Source organism: Capricornis sumatraensis, chromosome 11, assembly GCF_032405125.1.
Source record: "Capricornis sumatraensis isolate serow.1 chromosome 11, serow.2, whole genome shotgun sequence".
In the NCBI taxonomy this organism is placed as follows: Eukaryota; Metazoa; Chordata; class Mammalia; order Artiodactyla; family Bovidae; genus Capricornis; species Capricornis sumatraensis.
This window is the reverse complement of record NC_091079.1, coordinates 40,440,259-40,458,664: the sequence shown is the minus strand read 5'-3', so window position 1 is coordinate 40,458,664 and position 18,406 is coordinate 40,440,259.

The following is an 18,406-nucleotide window of genomic DNA, read 5'->3' as shown; positions in this document are numbered from 1 at the left end:
GATGGATGCAGAGGCTGAAGATAAAACGCTTCGTACCCGTGCAAAAGGAACCAAGGGTGAGTTAGCATGCAGATTCCATGCCCAGCACACCGTGAAATGTGGGCATCCCGTGCTTGGTCCCTGATGTGTAGTCAGGAGGATCACAGCTTCCTTAGGGTTCCCATTTTTAAATCAAGCCAGGACGCTGCATCATGGCACTCTGAGGCTAAAGAATATGAACCAGAAGTTGAAGGACCCAGATAAGGCTGAATAATGTAGGATGCTAATGTTTACAAAATGCAACCATGAGTAGATTTAAACATCCTGCAAAACAGTATAAGGGTCAGCAAGGGAAGAAGGCTTTGTGGAGACCTCAAATGCTCAACGTGACCTTTAACATCCAAGGGAAAAGTCCAAACCATTCATTTATTGCCAAAGTGGGTTTTGATTTTTATGTTATCTGGTTTAGTGGCTCCCAATTTAAACTTCACGCAAGTAAAATGGCGATGTTTGGTTTTAGACTGTCCCTGCCGGGGATTTCCGGCAGCTCTGCAAAGTCATGTCTGAAAGGTTTAACTTGCCGGTTACCCTCTCTTTTTGTAACCAACAGATGGTAATGTAATATTGAAATATAAACAGGCCCTTGATGATCGAAACATCTGGAAAACAGGATTGACTGGCAATAATGCCCCTTAAGAAAAATAACTTTTATTATAATTAGCTATATTTGTGTGACCCTCCATTCTAAATGGAAGGTTCGGCCTGGCCTCTGGAGGGAGCCAGATAGCTGTTCCTGGCCTGACCCACCTCAGGTTGGCCTCCTGGTGGAGGAAGGTTGGGCTGGGGAGTGATCACACAGTCGTTTGGAAGCATTTTGAGATTTACAGTTGAAAGCATCTAATCAAATTTGATGCTTTTGTTAGCTGTGTTTGTGTTGTATAGTCAAGGTACATAATCCCCATTTCAGTGAAGTATGGAGTCATCCATTTTTTAAAATTGCAGAATGATTTTTTTTTTTTCAGTTAAAATAGAACCCTGGTTATCATTAGGCATGATAACCAAAATGCAGAATCATGCATTTGCATTTGGTCCAAGATATGGAAATTTTCTCTACCCAAACTGAAGTTGTGCCATGTTCTTTCCCAGGGTTAGTTAAAGTTACTTTAAAAGTAATTACATCATATATCCTATTATTTGGAGCAACTTCTCTGGTGGCTCAGTGGTAAAGAATCTGCCTGCAAGGCGGGACATACAGGTTTGATCCCTGGGTCGGGAAGATCTCCTGTAGAGGGAAATGGCAACCCACTCCAGTATTCTTGCCTGGGAAATCCCATGGACAGAGGAGCCTGGTGGGCTACAGTCCCTAATATTTGGAATGCAATTTTGGAAATATCAAAGTTTTAGGCAGCAAAGTTCTCCATGGGATAAGAGTTTAGTGATAATATCCTAGCACTATTTAGGATAGGCTCACATCTGCCATAAATATCAGTATTCTAGGAAATGTATTTGGATTATTTGAATCTCTTATTCTGACTTCTGAAAACACACAGCTCTCTCGTACTTCAAATGCATTTTAATTTGCCATTCTTTTTAGACTTTGAATCCTTTTGGCACATACATAAGCACTCTTAAACAGAGCCAAAATGTTGTTGGAGAAATGAAACAACTGTTTCTCATGTAGCGTGAGTCATCTTGAAAACCACCTGTTGCCTCTCTCAATATGCTGCTTATTCTGTGGTAGGCAGGTATTTATAAACATGAACTTCTTTAGTTCCCATCATTTCTTTTTTCCTCTAACTGCTTTCTTTTACAAATTTATTTATTTTTAATTGAAAGATAATTGCTTTACATAATTTTGTTATTTTCTGTCAAACATCAACATGAGTCAGCCATGGGTGGACATATGTCCCCTCCTCTTTCACCTCCCTCCCTTCTCCTCCCTATCCCACTCCTCTAGGTTGATACAGAGCCCCTGTTTGAGTTCCCTGAGACACACAGCATTCCCATTGGCTATCTATTTTACATTTAGTAATGTAAGTTTCCATGTTACTCTCTCCATACATCTTACCCTCTCCTCCCCTCTCCCCATGTCCATAAGTCTTTGGAAAAATCAAAGCTCTTCTTTCTATAAGTGTCTTATTTTTAATTGGAGGTTGAAATTAACATAACTCAAACATCTCCTCTTTCTCCAGGAATAAAATTTATGGAACAGAATCTTAGGACATTTATTAATAAAATATTATCATTTTATTTAAATGCTTGTTTAATATAAATAAAATGCAAATAAGATTCTTTTGAAAATTTTCCTAGAGACAATAAAATTGATTTAAAAAGTACTTCAGGAAAAAAAAAAGAAAAAAAAAAAGTAGTTCAGGGACTTCCCTCGCGGTCCAATGGTTAAGACTTCACCTTCTAATGCAGAGGTGTGGGTTCGATACCTGGTCGGGAAGCTAAGATCTCACATACCTTGCAGCCAAAAAACCAAAACATCAGAAGCAATAGTGTAACAAATTCAACAGACTTTAAAAAATGGTCCACATTAAAAAAAAAAAAAAAAACAACCTTAAAACAAAAAGCAGTTTGTCCTCTGTGCTCCTGTGCTTTTTCAGTGAGATTCTAGAGACAGGTATTTGGAAGTTGATCCATGACTGCAAAGTCCCAGGGTCACTGGAGGCCTGATCCAGAACCATCTGTTCTGGGCCCTGGTCACCTGTCTTCTTGTGTCCAAAGAACCAGAACCGGAAAGAGGAATCAGCCCAAAGGGAAACTGTTGGGTGTGTACTAACCAGGGCTTCCCAAGTGGCGCTAGAACACACCTACCAATGCAGCAGATGTAGGAGACTTGATCCCGGGGTCGGAGGAGGGCCTGGTAACCCATTCCAGTATTCCTGTCTAGAGAATCCCATGGACACAGGAACCTGGTGGGCTATTGTCCATGAGGTTGAAAAGGGTCAGACAATACTAAAGTGACTTAGCACGCATGTAATGCACTAACCACGCACTGGTCGTTATCCCGAGGAGGTGAAAGGTTTCTCTCATGCTGTTTACAAAATTATGCACTGATTTTCCTTTTCTGTCTTCCTTTTTGTCAGTAGCACCAATGGATTCTCTAATCCAGGAGCTCAGGTAAGAGTTGCCCTACTTTACTTTTTCTAAGATTGATTGGCGTTAATTATTCGAATGTTTTGTACTTTTCAAGCCTCAGATCCTCATTTTACGGTGAGCACTAAGCCAGTGGGCCTATTTCATGTGCCTCTGTCTCTGCACCAAAGAGATAAAGAAGGGGAGAAACTACTGACTGTCTATCTAAAGCAATCCAAGCTAATATTCTGATAACAAGACACCATTCTTCTGCAACGTGAGTGGTTTCCCACTTTCTCCTCATAGGGTGTGCTGCCTCTGTGTGCATACCCCGCATGTGGTTTGTTTTCGTGCTGATGGAAACAGAGAACTGAGGTCATCTGAGAACCTGACTGAGGAACAAGCCCGGTCCAGAATGCCCCATGTTTCTCCTTAATAATCAGATAATTGTTTTATAGATTCCACGTGTAAGTGATATCACATGATATGTCTTTCTTTGTCAGGCTTGTTTTACTTAGTTTGATAACCCACCAGCGTTGCTACAAGTGATATTCCTTCACTCCTCGCACTGGTGTGTGAGGAATATTCCACTGTAGATATGTACCAAATCTTCTTTACCCATTCATCTGCTGATGAACACTTAGGTGGCTTCCATGTCTTGGCTAATACAAATGAACTTATTTACAAAACAGAAGTAGGCTCACAGACGAAGAAAACGAAGTTATCCTTACAAAAAGGAAGAGGGGGATAAATTAGGAGTTTGGGATTAACATAGACACATTACTATATATAAAATCAATAAACAGGATCCTACTGTATAGCACAGGGAGCTATACTCAATATTTTGTAATAACTTCTAATGGAAAAGAATATGAAAAAGAAATTATATATAATATATATGTAGCTGAATCACCATGCTGTGTACAAAAAACTAACACAACCTTGCAAATCAACATGCTTCAATTAAAAAAATTTTTTTTAATTATGAGATAATCATGTGAATTTTTGACTGTAGGTATTTGAAGGTAATGTGACATGAAATTCGGGATGGATCTAAGCACTTCAGACTTAGAGACTGTGATATGGGCCTCAGGCAATGCTCTGGAAATTCCAGTTGACTAGTTTTTGCAGAGTAAACTCCAGTACATAGGTCTTCTTTCATAGAGTCTTTGCAAGGTCTGGCTTTGTTTTGTTTTGAAGTGCATATTTTAAAAGAAACGTATGTTGCTGCTGATACATTTTCTGTTCTGGTGCTTTTTCTTAACAAAATTTGTCAAGCAAGAGGAACCCCTTATCTCTTCTCTAGGTGTGCAAACCCAGAAAGTCCCAAACTCGGGGCCTAATCCATCTTTCTGGAAGCAGCGATAGTATGCGTGTTCCTCAGGGGAAATGTGCGGAAACTGGAGTATGTGCAGAAACTGGAGTATGTGCAACAATGTCTGGACATGTACTGGTGTGTGAATGTGTAACAGTGTCTGGTACACCTGGAAATTTACAGAGTATGCATTGACAGTTTACCTAGTCATTTTTCGAGGCAGCTGTGCCCTGTGGCTTCCTAAAGGAGTACCTTCAGTCTATTCATCAATTGAATGGGACAGGATCTGTCAGAATTGGGTACAAGCCTTCATGCTGGTGCTTTTCTCTGTGGAAATGTGTTTGTAGGAAAGCCATGGCCCCTTCTACATGGATGTTGTCATTGAGAATTTTATATTTTAAATTGCTTTTATAACACTAGAGCCCAGAATACACCCACACATAGGGACAGGATTAAATGGCTGAAGTATCTGGCTCCCTTAAATTCTTGCTTTTGCATCTTTTCTTGCTGACAATTCCTATTTGTTTGGAGATGATGTCTCTGAGGAGTAGAGGAGAGAAGTTGACAGTGCTCAAGGATTCAGGGGTCTGTGATACATGATCTCCCAGGGGGGATCCTTGGGGTCTCACAGCTGAAGAACTAAGTGTGTTTTCCAGTAGGGTTCTTTGTAGAGAGTTGAACTACTCAGAGGCAGTGAAGGCCTTTTGAGTAATGAGTCTTGAAGAATAATGTGAAAAACAAAGGAAAATTTTGAAGAAATGAATATATTTTGTGTTTGACCTAAAATTCATAGAGAAAAGAGAGGACTTTAGCAGAGAGAAATGGCCTTCTGAGAGAAGCAGCATTGTTTAAATAATCTCATTGGAAAAGACCCTGATGCTGGGAAACATTGAAGGCAGAAGGGGACAACAGAGGATGAGATGGTTGGATGACTGACTTGACGGATATGAGTTTGAGCAAGCTCTGGGAGTCGGTGATAGACAGGGAGGCCTGGTGTGCTGCAGTCCATGGGGTCGCAAAGAGTCGGACACAACTGAGTGACTGAATTGAACTTTACTAATGGCGAAATAGAGATTACTAGTAATATTTAAATACGTTAATATTTATTAACATTAATAATTACAGTCAAACTAATATTTATTGAAAGCCAGAGAATCCTGAGTGTCCTGGAGCAGTTTGTTTCATCAATTCTCCAAGAACCTTACAAGGTAGAAAACTATTGTTTTTCCAATTTTCAGATGAAGAAAGTGAAAATAAATAGTTTACATAAATAGCCTAAGATTAAACAACTAGTAAGGAATTCAGACTTCTAACTCAGGCCAGCTCCTCACCCTGGCTGCGTGCTCTCTCCTACGCAGTTAATGCTGATTATCCAGAATATGAATCAAAAAGAAAGTCTGCCATCCATGTCCTCAGAATCTGGATTGTTACAATTTTGTAGTTTAAGCCTTATGGTTTATTTTTCAAAGCCTGTTGGTGTTCAGTTGCTCAGTTGTGTCCAGCTGTTTGTGATCCCATGGACTGTAGCTTGCCAGGCTCCTCTGTCCATTGGATTCTCCAGGCAAGAATACTGGAGTGGGTTGTCATTCCCTTCTCCAGGGGATCTTCCCAACCCAGGGATCGAACTTGCATTTCAAAGCCTAGTTTTCTGAAATTCAAAGAAGAATGCACTTCAATTAAAAATAACATTTCCTAGTCTCCTAATTTTCTGAATAAATATTTGTCAGATATTCAATTTTACCTAACTTGTCATTAAATTAATTAATCATTTCAGAAAGCTTGTGATAATTGCTGGAAAATTAATAAGCAAAATGAATTTACCTATTTTTTTCTTTACTGAGAATGAGTTTATAAAAATTACTGATTATTGTTAATTTGATAATTACTTATTTTCAACAGCCTGATCATGCTCGGGCTAAATAGGTCTCAAGCTGTTTCTTAAATGGCTCAAGTTGATCCAGGTATGAACCCTAATTGCCATTCTATATAAACCTTGAAAAAAAGTCCGATTTGTATGGAAAATTATAGTTTTGTTCTCTTTTTAATTTTGTCCAACTTTATCCATTTGCTACAGTTTTTCCTCTGACTGATTCTGCAGCTTTGTTCTGGTCTAGAACCCAGAGTCTGTTGCTCCTGAATTCTGAATATCTAAGGAAATGTGGCTGATTTTCCCCAGTGTAAAACTTGTGGCTCTTTTGCAGAGAACCTTGGCAACTTTATTTAGTTCTTTCTTTTAGAATGTATTGGACATGTTATTGCTTCTACAGCTACTACTTACAAAAACACTAATACAAATGAAGCTGATTTAAATACACTGCATATTGTTCCTGACACTAATAAAAATTGATACTGACATTCTCATCTTCTTATGATTCTCTATGTCAGCTACTATCCTCACCATTAAAAAAGCAATTTATAACCCCAGACCCACCTTTAATCATGTGTCTTATTAGCATTTCCAGTTTTTCCTCCAGCACAATTCAGGTTACATGTGGTGCTAAGGGAGCTCTCACACGTCCGTCTAAATCATGACCGTTGGATTTTCTGTGCTCTTTTCTTTTATTACTGTTATCCTTAATCTGATCCTCCTGCAATTGCATCTGCTAATATTGGTAATTGTGTTCTGCGTCAGTAAAGTGTTTTACACCAGTCCAGCCCCTCTTCTCTCATTAGGAAAATATATTCCAGCCTTTGAAATGGCTTTTCTATGTGACTCCTTAGAGGCACAAGTGAATTCAAGGCTCTTAATTATATGAGAGGTAAATCCCACTGTCCTTTCATGGTCTTATTGCTGCCTCCCAGTTAGCTGAAGTTTTGTAATAAAATTTTAATTTAGTTGTCTCTTTTTACTTGGTTAGGTCACTAAATCTTGTCTGACTCTTTGTGACCCCATGGACTACAGCAAGTCAGGCATCTCTGTCCTTCACAATCTCCTGGAGTTTGCTCAAATATATGTCCATTGAGTGATGCTATCCAATCATCTCATCCTCTGTCACCTCCTTCTCCTTTTGTCTTCAATCTTTTCCAGCATCAGGGTCTTTTCTAATGAATTGGCTCTTAGCATCAGGTGGCCAAAGTATTGGAGCTTCACCTTCAGCACCATTCCTTCCAATGAATATTCAGTGTTGATTTCAAGTGACATTGTCTAGGTTTAACTGACAAGCTGGGTTGGGGGAAGTTAGTGCTTTATTCCCGCAAAGTCTTTGACTGAAAGAAGCTGGACCAGAGTCAGAACTGTGGGCCTGTCTGTGGTCCAGACTGTACTCCATGCCTCACCAGACACAGTGTAGTCACTGTATTGCCCCGATACTGCAGACCCTAGCATTCCTTTGTTCACCCAATAGTCTTTACTTTTTAGAGCAGTTTTATAGTCACAGCAAAACTGAGCAGAAGGTGCAGAACCCCACACAGACCCCCCACAACCTCCCCCACCATCAGCACCCCCACCGGGTGGTATCTTTGTTACAGCTGATGAACCTGCACTGGCGTGTTGAGATCCCATCTTAGCATCCACATTTGGGGCAATATTTACTTGCATCTCATCAATAGACGAATAAATCAAGGTGGACTATACTGCTGATTAGAGATTACTGTCCTTCCTTCTGGATTTTTGTATTCCATGAATGAGTTATGTGATTTTAGGTCTGTGTTAATATACCTGGAGTTCGTACAAATCTCTGTTCATTCTAGTTGTTTTCCTTTCAAAACGCTGTCTCCCAGGCGATGAACTGGTGTGGGCCTTGTCCTTCCAAGACGGATTTTACAGATCATGAGGTGTGTGTTGTTTTTGCCGTTGGCCTGAGGTCAAGGACGGGCATTTAAAACGCGGCCAACACAGCACGCGGAGCTGAGAGACTGAAGAGCAGTCTTTCCAGTTTGCATCTCTAACGCGACAATTGCATGGGGCGGGTGCTCCCCAGCTTAGCTGTGTATGTTCTACTTTCCAGCATAAAGCCTGCATTTTGGGAAAAACAGCATGGGGCTTATACATAACTATTCCAAGTAAAGTTTCTCAGAAAAAAATAAGAACAAGCAAATGTGCTTTCTTTTCTCTACCTTTTCTTTCCATGTTCCAACGTTATCACAAGGATATGGGTGGTACAGTTCAGCCAACAGTTCTAGGACATACGGCGCGAACATCTCCAGAAACCAGACCTTTTCTAAAACCGTGATGCAGGCCACCCTTGTGGGCCACACATGAAGATGCACCCGCCGAGACTTTAGGTTTGCAGAACTCAACTGCAGAGATCACTGTTTATCCACTTAGCTCTTCTTTCTTTAGTGCTTGCTTGCTTGAGTTGTGTCCGACTCCATGACCCCATGGACTGTAGCCCGCCAGGCTCCTCTGTGCATGGGATTCTCCAGGCAAGAATACTGGAGTAGGTTTGCCGTTTCCTTCTCCAGGAGATCTCAACCCAGGGAGTGAACCCGCATCTCTTGCCTCTCCTGCATTGGCCGGCAGTTCTTTACCACTAGCGCCACCTGGAAACACAAACCTTTTTACACAGCACAATTTGCTGCTCTTGATTGAGGAAAGAATAGTTCCTTCCGTGGTGTTTGTTCAACACTTACTCTGCACCATTGTTGCCCCAATTAGCACATTGGTATAAAAAACCGGGGGATTATATGATAACATCCCCGTGGGTGACATTGTAGAGGGAGAGGGCCCCTCCGACTCGGGGACCAGGTGTCACCCAGAGCCTACCTGCTCGGAGCATGCCTGGGTGCTTATTAGAAGTGCAGGCTCCCAGGCTAACTCCAGACTGAGTGAACCTGCATTCTTGTGAGGTCTCTGAGGGCATGGCAACCACTCCAGTATGCTTGCCTGGGAAATGCCAGGGACAGAGGAGCCTGCGGGCCCCAGTCTGTTGGGTTGCAAGGAGTCAGACATGATTGAATGACTAAAACTTTCACTTTTCACAGGCATCTCCAAGTGTTCTCAGAGGATTTGGTTATGTCTCAGACAAAATCCAGAGTCTCTTTCAGCTTCCACGGATCACGTGCCTGCCTTGTCACCTTGATGTGTAGGGAACCAATGCGCTGAGGTTCCTTTCAACCTGCACAGGCACGTCACAGTTCAGGTGCAGCCGCTGTCTTCTCACCCAGTTGTTCCATGGAGCGTCTCTAACCCAATGTAGAAGTATTTCATTCCATCTCTTATTTCTCCTTCATCTTCTGAGAAGGAACGATTGACTTGAGTCACTGACAGGTTCTTCATTTCTGCTGTTATCTCTCAAGTAAGCTATTAATATACCCACTGGAAGTCTCCTCTCAATTACAGTATGTGTTTGCAAACATAAGAGTTCTGACACTTTGTTGTGTTTTTCCGGCTGGAAGTGTGAACCCAGATAAGCGTGTCCCACATGCTGACATGTCAACTCCCTACCCCTAAAGCGTGTGTGTGCTTTAGTTGCAGTGTTTCCTCTCAGTGCGTGACTTCCTGGAGCTCTTAACGCAGACTGGGACTTTGTCAGGCGAGTGTGTTGGGGAGAAACTGGTTGAACCGCCACCCTGGATCCAGGGGACCTCGTGGTGGGTCAGGCCCTCTGTGGGACCTCGGAGCCGTGTTCAAATGTCACATCCCTCTGCCTTCTTGACTAAGGCTGCTCCATGCAGCATTTTCAGTCTCGGCCTCTGGGTCCCACGTATCATCCCCCACCTCCAAACAGAGCTAATCTGGCCTCCGGCTTTATGCAGACCTGCCTTCTGACTTGTCTTCACCTTTGAAGCTCTCTGCTGCCTTTTCACTTCATTTTTTTCCTTTTGTTTACTTCATCCTCCTTGAAACAGAAAGTGCTTTTTTCATATCACATCCACTTCCAAATGTTCTTCCAGTCTCATCACCAGACTGTTTTCTGTAGGAAATCCCAAGCCTAAAACTCCTTCTTATTTTATTTTATTTTATGTTATATCATTCTCTTTCCATCTCAATTCTATTACATCTGTTCCTGGCAGCATTCTCTCCTTTATCTTTTCCCCTGTGGGATTTGTAGTCACTCTTTAAGGCTAATGACTAATGTCATCTCTGCCGTGAGCTGTCCCCATGACCTCCCAGGCTGACTAATACTTTCTTCCATTGTGTCCCCAAAGCACTTCTTTTCCTGTCTGTTTTAAAGCACTTATTACTTTGAATTATAGCTATTTTATTATTCATTCACCCATCTGTCCACCCATCCAGAAGAAAGCAGATCCCCTGCCTTCAAGTTTAGAATTTGGTTGGTGAGACATCAAAAAAGAGCAAACTATTGAACAAAACTTTAATGAATCATACATAATTCTTTTTGATATACTGTTAACTTTTTGAAAACAAGAAATCTATTTACTATTGCATCTTTAGTACATGATGTTACTTGAGGTTTTGTTTTTTTTTTTCTTATTGTCTACCAGTGTTCATTTAGAGAATAAGCAATGCAGTTAGTGGTAGGTGGTACAGTGGTAAAGCATCCACCTGCCATTGCAGAAGACACAGGAGACCCAAGTTCAATCCCTGGGTCAGGAAGACCTGGAGACCTGGCAAAGGGATTATTGGCAACTCACTCCAGTATTCTAGCCTGGGAAATCCCATGGACAGAGAAGCCTGGTAGGCTACAGTCCATGAGGTTGCAAAGAGTCAGACACAACTGAGCAAGCACCTTTACCTTGATGTAATTAGTGACTCATATGAAGGAATTTTTATTTAATATGTTGATTCTCTTTTATATAGTGCCTATAACCTCTCTGCTTTCAAATTCTTCAATTCTTTCCTGACTTCTGTCCCTTCAAAGTCAAGACTATGTAAAAGAGTTAAGACCCCATAGTAATAAAATATTAAAAACTGCCAAAAAAGTAACAAAAATAAATAAAATCAAGACTGTTTAGTTGGCAAAGCTTCCACAAGCCCCTTGACTACAAACCAGGCCACTCGTTGTAATCATCATTTCTCATTTGTTTTCTGCCATCAGTACATGTTTTCCTCTACAGTCTATTTCATCCAACATAAAAACAAGGTGCTCCTATCTCTATTACTTTCGCCCTTAGTTTCCTTGGGTCATTTTCAGTCAGGAAAATAAATCACAGCCAGAATATAAGTGCCTACTGCCTGTTTCCGAGATGCTTTTGTAAGGAATCAGCCAGTGAGTCTGTGGACAGGAGGCCTGGGGTCACAGGGCAGCAGGTGGAACCGCTGCTACTGGATGCATGGGCCCTTGGAGGAAGGTGAGGACTGGAGCCTCTGATCCATGAAGGTGCTCACGTGGTCCCCACCTGAGGTCGTGGGCATGCCTCCACTCTACGGCATGCTGCTCATGGGGCAGGATGTTCTCCAGGCCAGGACAGCCACACTTGTAGGGAAATGATCGCATATGCCCGGGGTGACCATGGAGTCAGCTCTGCTCTTCCTGGTACCCCATGAAAGCTGAGAGAGTTCAGACCCCCTCAGCCCTCTGAGGGCCTGTGTCCTTGGAGGCAGAGGCAGACACAGAGCCCACCATCTCTCTTGGGGTCAGGGCCTCCAAGTTCCTTGCAGGAAGGAAGAAGTGGCAGGCCCACTCACCTTCCTGACCTCCCCTGCCTCTCTGATTCTATCTCAGCTCTCATCTCTGGTTCTCCCTCAGCTCCCCAGTCTCTAAACACTGGAGCCCCACCCCAGGTGGGTCCCTGACCCTCTTTGCTAGAGACTTCTTGGTCAACTCTTCCAGGCTTTCAATCCACTTGCATGTCAAATCCGCTCTTCCCTGAACTTCAGACTCATTCTGATGGGAAGTGACTTGTGGACTTGCAGACTCAATCTTTAGTTGAGAGCTTCTAAATCAGGGACAGCCTCTTAAAGCAAGTTATTTCTGATTCAGTGGAATACTTGGCTGCCAAAGCACTGCACAGATTTGTGTGTGTGCATATATACACTTGCACATACACATATATAGTGAGATGACACATACATTTACATACACCCAATTTTAATAATACAGCAGAGGAGACGATCCCTGCTAATTCAGCACTCACTTGACTATTTTAACGCTTGATCCTCCTTTTAAATATTTCTCCTGCATGGCAGCAAGTTCTGTGAAATGATTCATGATATGTTTTGGTGAAGTGGAGAAGGATAAATGGAAGCCATCCAAATGTCAGACAACTCTTGTTCATACCAATGGCCTTGTGTGTATCTGTAAGTTTCTAGTTTCTTTTTCGGTTCAGGGACCTAAGAAAGGAAACTAGATTTATGGACCAAATATCTGCATTCAGGTAAATGTCAAGAAATAAAATCGGCATTTACGATGATAGTCATAAAAGAGCCACATGCTCTAAAAGTGTCTTTTGTCACAGTCGTGTTAAAAGCCAGACATCCCCGTGTTAGTTGAAGGAGTTGTGTTGCTGTGTTTGTGTGTGTGCCTAGTCTGTTTTGTTTCCATCAGTGGGTGAGCCTCTCCCTCATGTTGGTTGCTCTTGGCGTCTATTTCCGCTGGTCTTTGACACTGTGCCCTCGGCACACCCACACACAAATGCACACACGCACACAGGTGCACACACACACATGTGGGCACATACACAGTGTGCACACGCACACACGGGTGCATACAGTGTGCACACGCACACAGGTGCACATGCACACACACACACTTGGGCACATATGCAGTGTACAAACACAGGTACACACACACATACATGGGCACATACACAGTGCACACATGCACACAGGTACACATGCACACATACGTGGGCACATACACTGTGCACACACAGGTGCACACGCACACACACGTGGGCACATAGTGAGCACACACACAGGTGCACATGCACACACATGTGGGCACATACACACAGTGCGCACATGCACACAGGTACACACGCACACACACGTGGGCACATACACAGTGCACACATGCACACAGGTACACATGTACACACACGTGGGCACATACACAGTGCACACACACACAGGTGCACATGCACACATGGGTACACAGTTTCCTCCCAGCCTCCCTTCCCTCTCCGTCTCTCTCCCTTTCCTTCTCTGCATATTGCCTTTTCTTCTTCTGCAAATGTCTACTTTCAATGTTCTACTAGACCCACCCTTCTTGAAACTGAGAAAACCATTCTTTTGAACACTGAGAAATATTTATAGTAGAAACCACACCGGGAATGACCAGGAAAAGAAATCAGCAAATAGTGAAAAAGGGCAACATTGATAAAATCCGTTCTAGATGACAAAAATGATGTGACTCTCCTGCTTACTACAGAATAATCAAATATAAAGACTGCCTGACAGAAGTATCTGTATATAAATGTAGTCTGAAGAAGTGAATTCATTATATTTTAAAGAACATGAAGCCAATATGTTAGTTGCTAATATGCCAAATATGGTTATGATTATCTTTTGAATGTAAAAACATTGCATTCTTTTTTAATATTTTTATTTTTTAATTAATTAACTAATTTGGCTGTACCAGGTCTTAGTTGTGGCACACGAGATCTTTGCTCTTCATTGCAGCATAGGAGATATTTAGTTCCAGCTGTAAAGTCTTAGTTTTGATATGTGGGATCTAGTTCCCTGACCAGGGATCAAACCTGGGCCCCCTGCATTGGGAGAGTGGAGTCTTAGCCACTCGACCACCAGGGAAGCACCCAAAACATTTCATTCTTAAATGAAATTTTTTAATGAATTAAGCCTTACTCTCTGTCATTCTCAATATTCAGAGCCATTCAGAGCCTGCTCCTTAGAAAAAGTTCACGTCTGCACATCTTGGGAAAAAGAAAAAGTCAGTAAATGTTCACAGGAGAGAACAGAGGACACCTGTGTTCTAGTCATTCAGTACTAAAATAAGTGGTACTTTATGCTTCCTGATCTTCATTTAAAGCCACCAAATGTAGGGCTTACTTGTGTGGTCCTGATATGTTTCCGGGAGTGACGGCCCCACGATCACAAAGAGGCTGCAAACCCATCCCTAGTTCATGGTTTTACTTTCTGAATAAATAAAGTAGGATTTACTGACTCACCTGCTCCTGTTAACCCCACCCACCACCATCTCTCCTTTGGCTTTCCTCGGTGGAGAGGGCAACCAGGAGCAAAAGCCCGTGTGGATCAACGACCTATTGTTCCAAGGAGAATGGGCAGCCACATCGTCTGAACAGTCACCGGGTAGGCTTTGATGCCTCTCCCGGGGAAAGGCGATTCCTGTTTGCGTGAAGTCATCTTCACACACTTGCATCTGGATGGAGCTCAGCTTCAGGCCTCATTTATGAAGTGTGATACCAAGACCCAGGCCCATAGATGCATTGGTGCTGGTGCGTGCTTGCTCAAGTCGTGTCTGACTGTTTGCAACCCACGGACTGTAGCCCTCCAGGCTCCTCTGCCCATGAAATTTTTCATGGAGTGAAAATACTGGAGTGGGTTGCCATTTTCTCCTCCAGGGCATCTTCCCGACCCGGGGATCAAACCCTTGTCCCCTGCATCTCCTGCATTGACAGGCGGGTTCTTTACCACTGCACCACCTGGGATGTCTGTAGATGTACAGGAGATAAGAAATGAACAAGAAGCACTCTGTTCCCTTTTAGACAGTTCCAGGTTACTGGGAGAGACAACGGCAATTAGGGAGTTAAGTTTTACAATCATGGAAACTTCCAGACCCCCATGGTGGCACAGAAGGAGTGTGTTCTGACAATGTTGCCAAAATGATATCATTGGGAAGAGTGTGTCCACCAGCATGGTGGGGCAAGGGAAGCATGAGGATTGAGAGAGTCTTCTTAGCTCCACTGTTACTCAGGATTCAGAGTAAGTTTTTATTATTGTTATTGTTGTTATCATTATTATTATTACAGTGTGGCTTTTAATGGCTTGACTATTTTATGAAAAAACTGTTGTGGACATTTTGCAAGTAATTGATCATTCATAAAACTTAATCCCAATTAAATGAGGAAAAAGCATCTATTAGCTCTGGCCTTATGGGAAAAAAACTCTCACTCTTATAAACCTAATATTATCAAATAACCTTGCCAATGGAATCAGTGTTCCATGACAGCAAACCAACCATCGATAAATAGCAACAACGTGGCTGCTGAATTGATGACATGAGTCACAGGAGAAGCTTAAATTATACGTTTTCTGTGGTTGCTGTGCTTCACACAGCTCTGTGAATGTGAGCATGGGCACGAGTGTCCACCATGTGGCTGAGTGAGCTGGGCGTGGACTCGGGGATTGTCCTCCATGAAAGAAAAGTGACCCCAGGCTCATCTGTGTAAAAGTAAACTTGTGTTTGTGGTAGCCTATGACTTGGAAATCAGGAGGCCCATTTCAAGTGAACACAGACTTAACTTTCCCGCAGGGGCCTGTCTCCTGATTTCGTAGATGCTGGTCGAGTAGCCGGGTGAGAACTTGCTGCCAAAGTCTCACCATTCCTCCCAGGTACTCAGCTATGGGGGCTGCTCCCAGCATTGGTCCCTCTCGTTGCCTACATACCCCTCCATCTACATCCTCCTTCTTCCCTAGCATCCCTGCTTGCCTAGATGGCTTACCTGGTGACCTTCATCCCTAAGGGACCTGAGCCCTGGTCGCCACGACCTTCAAGTTCTCTGGCTGATGCCCAGCTGATTGGCTGTCAAGTCTGGCCAGAAAGTACCAGGAGAGGCCAAGAGGGTCACCAAAGGGCCAAATGTGTTCTTCTCTGTTGCCCAAATTTAATGGCAGCCTTGCTGTTCCCAACAGCCAGGATCCATACTCCTGCCAGGATGGCAACCCTCCCCTGCCTGCTGGACTCCCTGCCCAAGAAATCCACATGACTGAGAGGCAGGCAGAGCTGGAACTTTGATCGGACTCTCAGGTGTCCCCCAGTGGAAGCCCTCTCTTAAGGGACCAGGATCTTTAGATCCTCAGAGGATAGATTTAGGGGGAGTAATGTACAGATCCTTCAAGTTAGTCATTAGGAATTATAGTAAACCAAGTCATTCTTAATGCCACCTGTTTGTTAGTTCTTGGGCCCAAATATCCAAACCATGGAGGGCAGGACACTAAAACGGTCATCACGTGTGCATGCTGGCCCCAAAGAAGGCACACCCTCTTGGCAGCGTAGCACCTTCAAGTCAGCATCTCAGCTTTGCCTTTGAGAAGTTATTCTGTCACTCCATCAGGCCAGGATATGCCGTAAGTCATACCAGTGGTGTATCCAGTTATAATCTTTGTCTTCCTAGCTGAGTCTCTTATAGTCGCATGAGAATGCTTGTTGGCAGAATGTTCAGATAGCAGTGCTGTGTGAAACGCTGAAGATGGGCCAGGCGAATCCATACTCAAATGCATGTGTGTATGTTAGCTGCTCGGTCGTGTCCTATTCCTTGTGACCCCACAGACTGTAGCCCGCCAGGCCTCTCTGTCCTTGGGATTCTCCCAGGCAGGAATGCTGGAGTGGGTTGCCATTTCCTTCCTCGGGGGATCTTCTGGACCTAGGGATCAAACCCACGTCTCCTGCACTGGCAGGAAAATTCTCTACTGCTGAGCCAGTGGGGGGAATGCTAGCAGTCCTGGTTCCCCTCGCTGATGGAAAGTATGTATCTGCCCCATCAGTGACTGCAAAGTGCTCATAGTTGCATCTATGTTAATCTGTAAAGCAAATATCCTTTATGTTGGTCTAGCAGTTGCAATTAGAACTATTACTTGAGTTTGTGGTTGCCCACTGTTAACCCTGAGGATCAGTCTTACCAAGAGTCTGCACTTTAACTTTTTATTTTATTTTGGAATATAGCTGATTAACAGTGTTATGATAGTTTCAGGTGCATAGCAGAGTGGCTCAGCTATACATCGACAGGTATCCATTCTCCCCCAAACTCCCCTCTCATCCAGACTGCCACATGACATTGAGCAGAGTTCTCTGTGTTGTACAGCAGGTCTTTGTTGGTTATCCTTTTTAGATACAACAGTGTGTGCATGTCCATCCCAAACTCCCTAACTATCCCTTTTCCCCATCCTTCCCCCTAGGCAACCACAAGTTTCTTCTTTAAGTCTTGTGAGTCCCTTTCTGTTTTGTGCATAAGTTATTTTGTATCACTTCTTTTTAAATTCCATGTATAAAGGATGTCATATGCTATTTCTCTAGCTTCCTTGACTCACACTGTTAAATTTAATGAAGAGAAAGAACACAGGGCCCATCAGCCATGCATCCTTTAAGTTTTAAGTGACACTAATCACTGTCATTTCTTCTAGAATATGATGTTTGGGGGTTACTGTTTTAATGCTGGGATGGAGAAGTTTTAGAGGATTCCACGTTCCCACTTCACTTCCCAAGAAGCCAGTTATGTTTTTGTGTTTACCTGAGAGGAAAGAGCCCAAGTGCCTCTTCATTTGTGTGTCAGTTTTTCTGCCATGTTTTTGCCCACTTTTAAGTTACTTGTCATTTTCCTATTTATTTGAAAGAATTCTTTGTCTTATTGGCCTTTTATTGTTTTGAAGAGTGTAATATATCTACAGAAGCATGTACTTATCATAAGAGGAGAGCTCAATGAAATTTCATGACCTAAACAAGTTTGTGTAAATAGATTAAAAACCAGAATATTGACAGAAAGCTCTCCTTATTGGCTGGTATCTCTTGATGAATAAAGGTTCTTAAGTTTCAGGTGTTCTAATTTATCAGTGTTTTCCTTTAAATTGTTGTGTTTTGTAAACTGCTTAGGAAGTTTTTGCCAAGGTCATGAAAGAACTGTCTCACATTTTTTTCCTGGAAGTTTCATTGTTTCATAGCACGTGATTTAAATCCATAACCTGTCATGAACAGTTTGTTGTATGCACCATCAGTAAGAGTCAGGATTTTTTTTCAGATAAATATTCAGTTGACCCAGTGCCAGCCAATGAAGAGAAAACTCTTTCCCCAGTGACACCTTTGCCATGAATTGTCTGTATTTGTGTGAGTCTATTTCTGGATTGAGTAGACGGAATGTATACTCTCTTCTTTTTCTCTATTTGTTTATGTTTGCATCAGAAATACCTGTCTCAGGTACTAAAGGTTTATGATAAACTCTGACATCCAGGTCTGTAAGTCTTTCAACTTCCTCACTGTTCTTCTTCAAGACCAT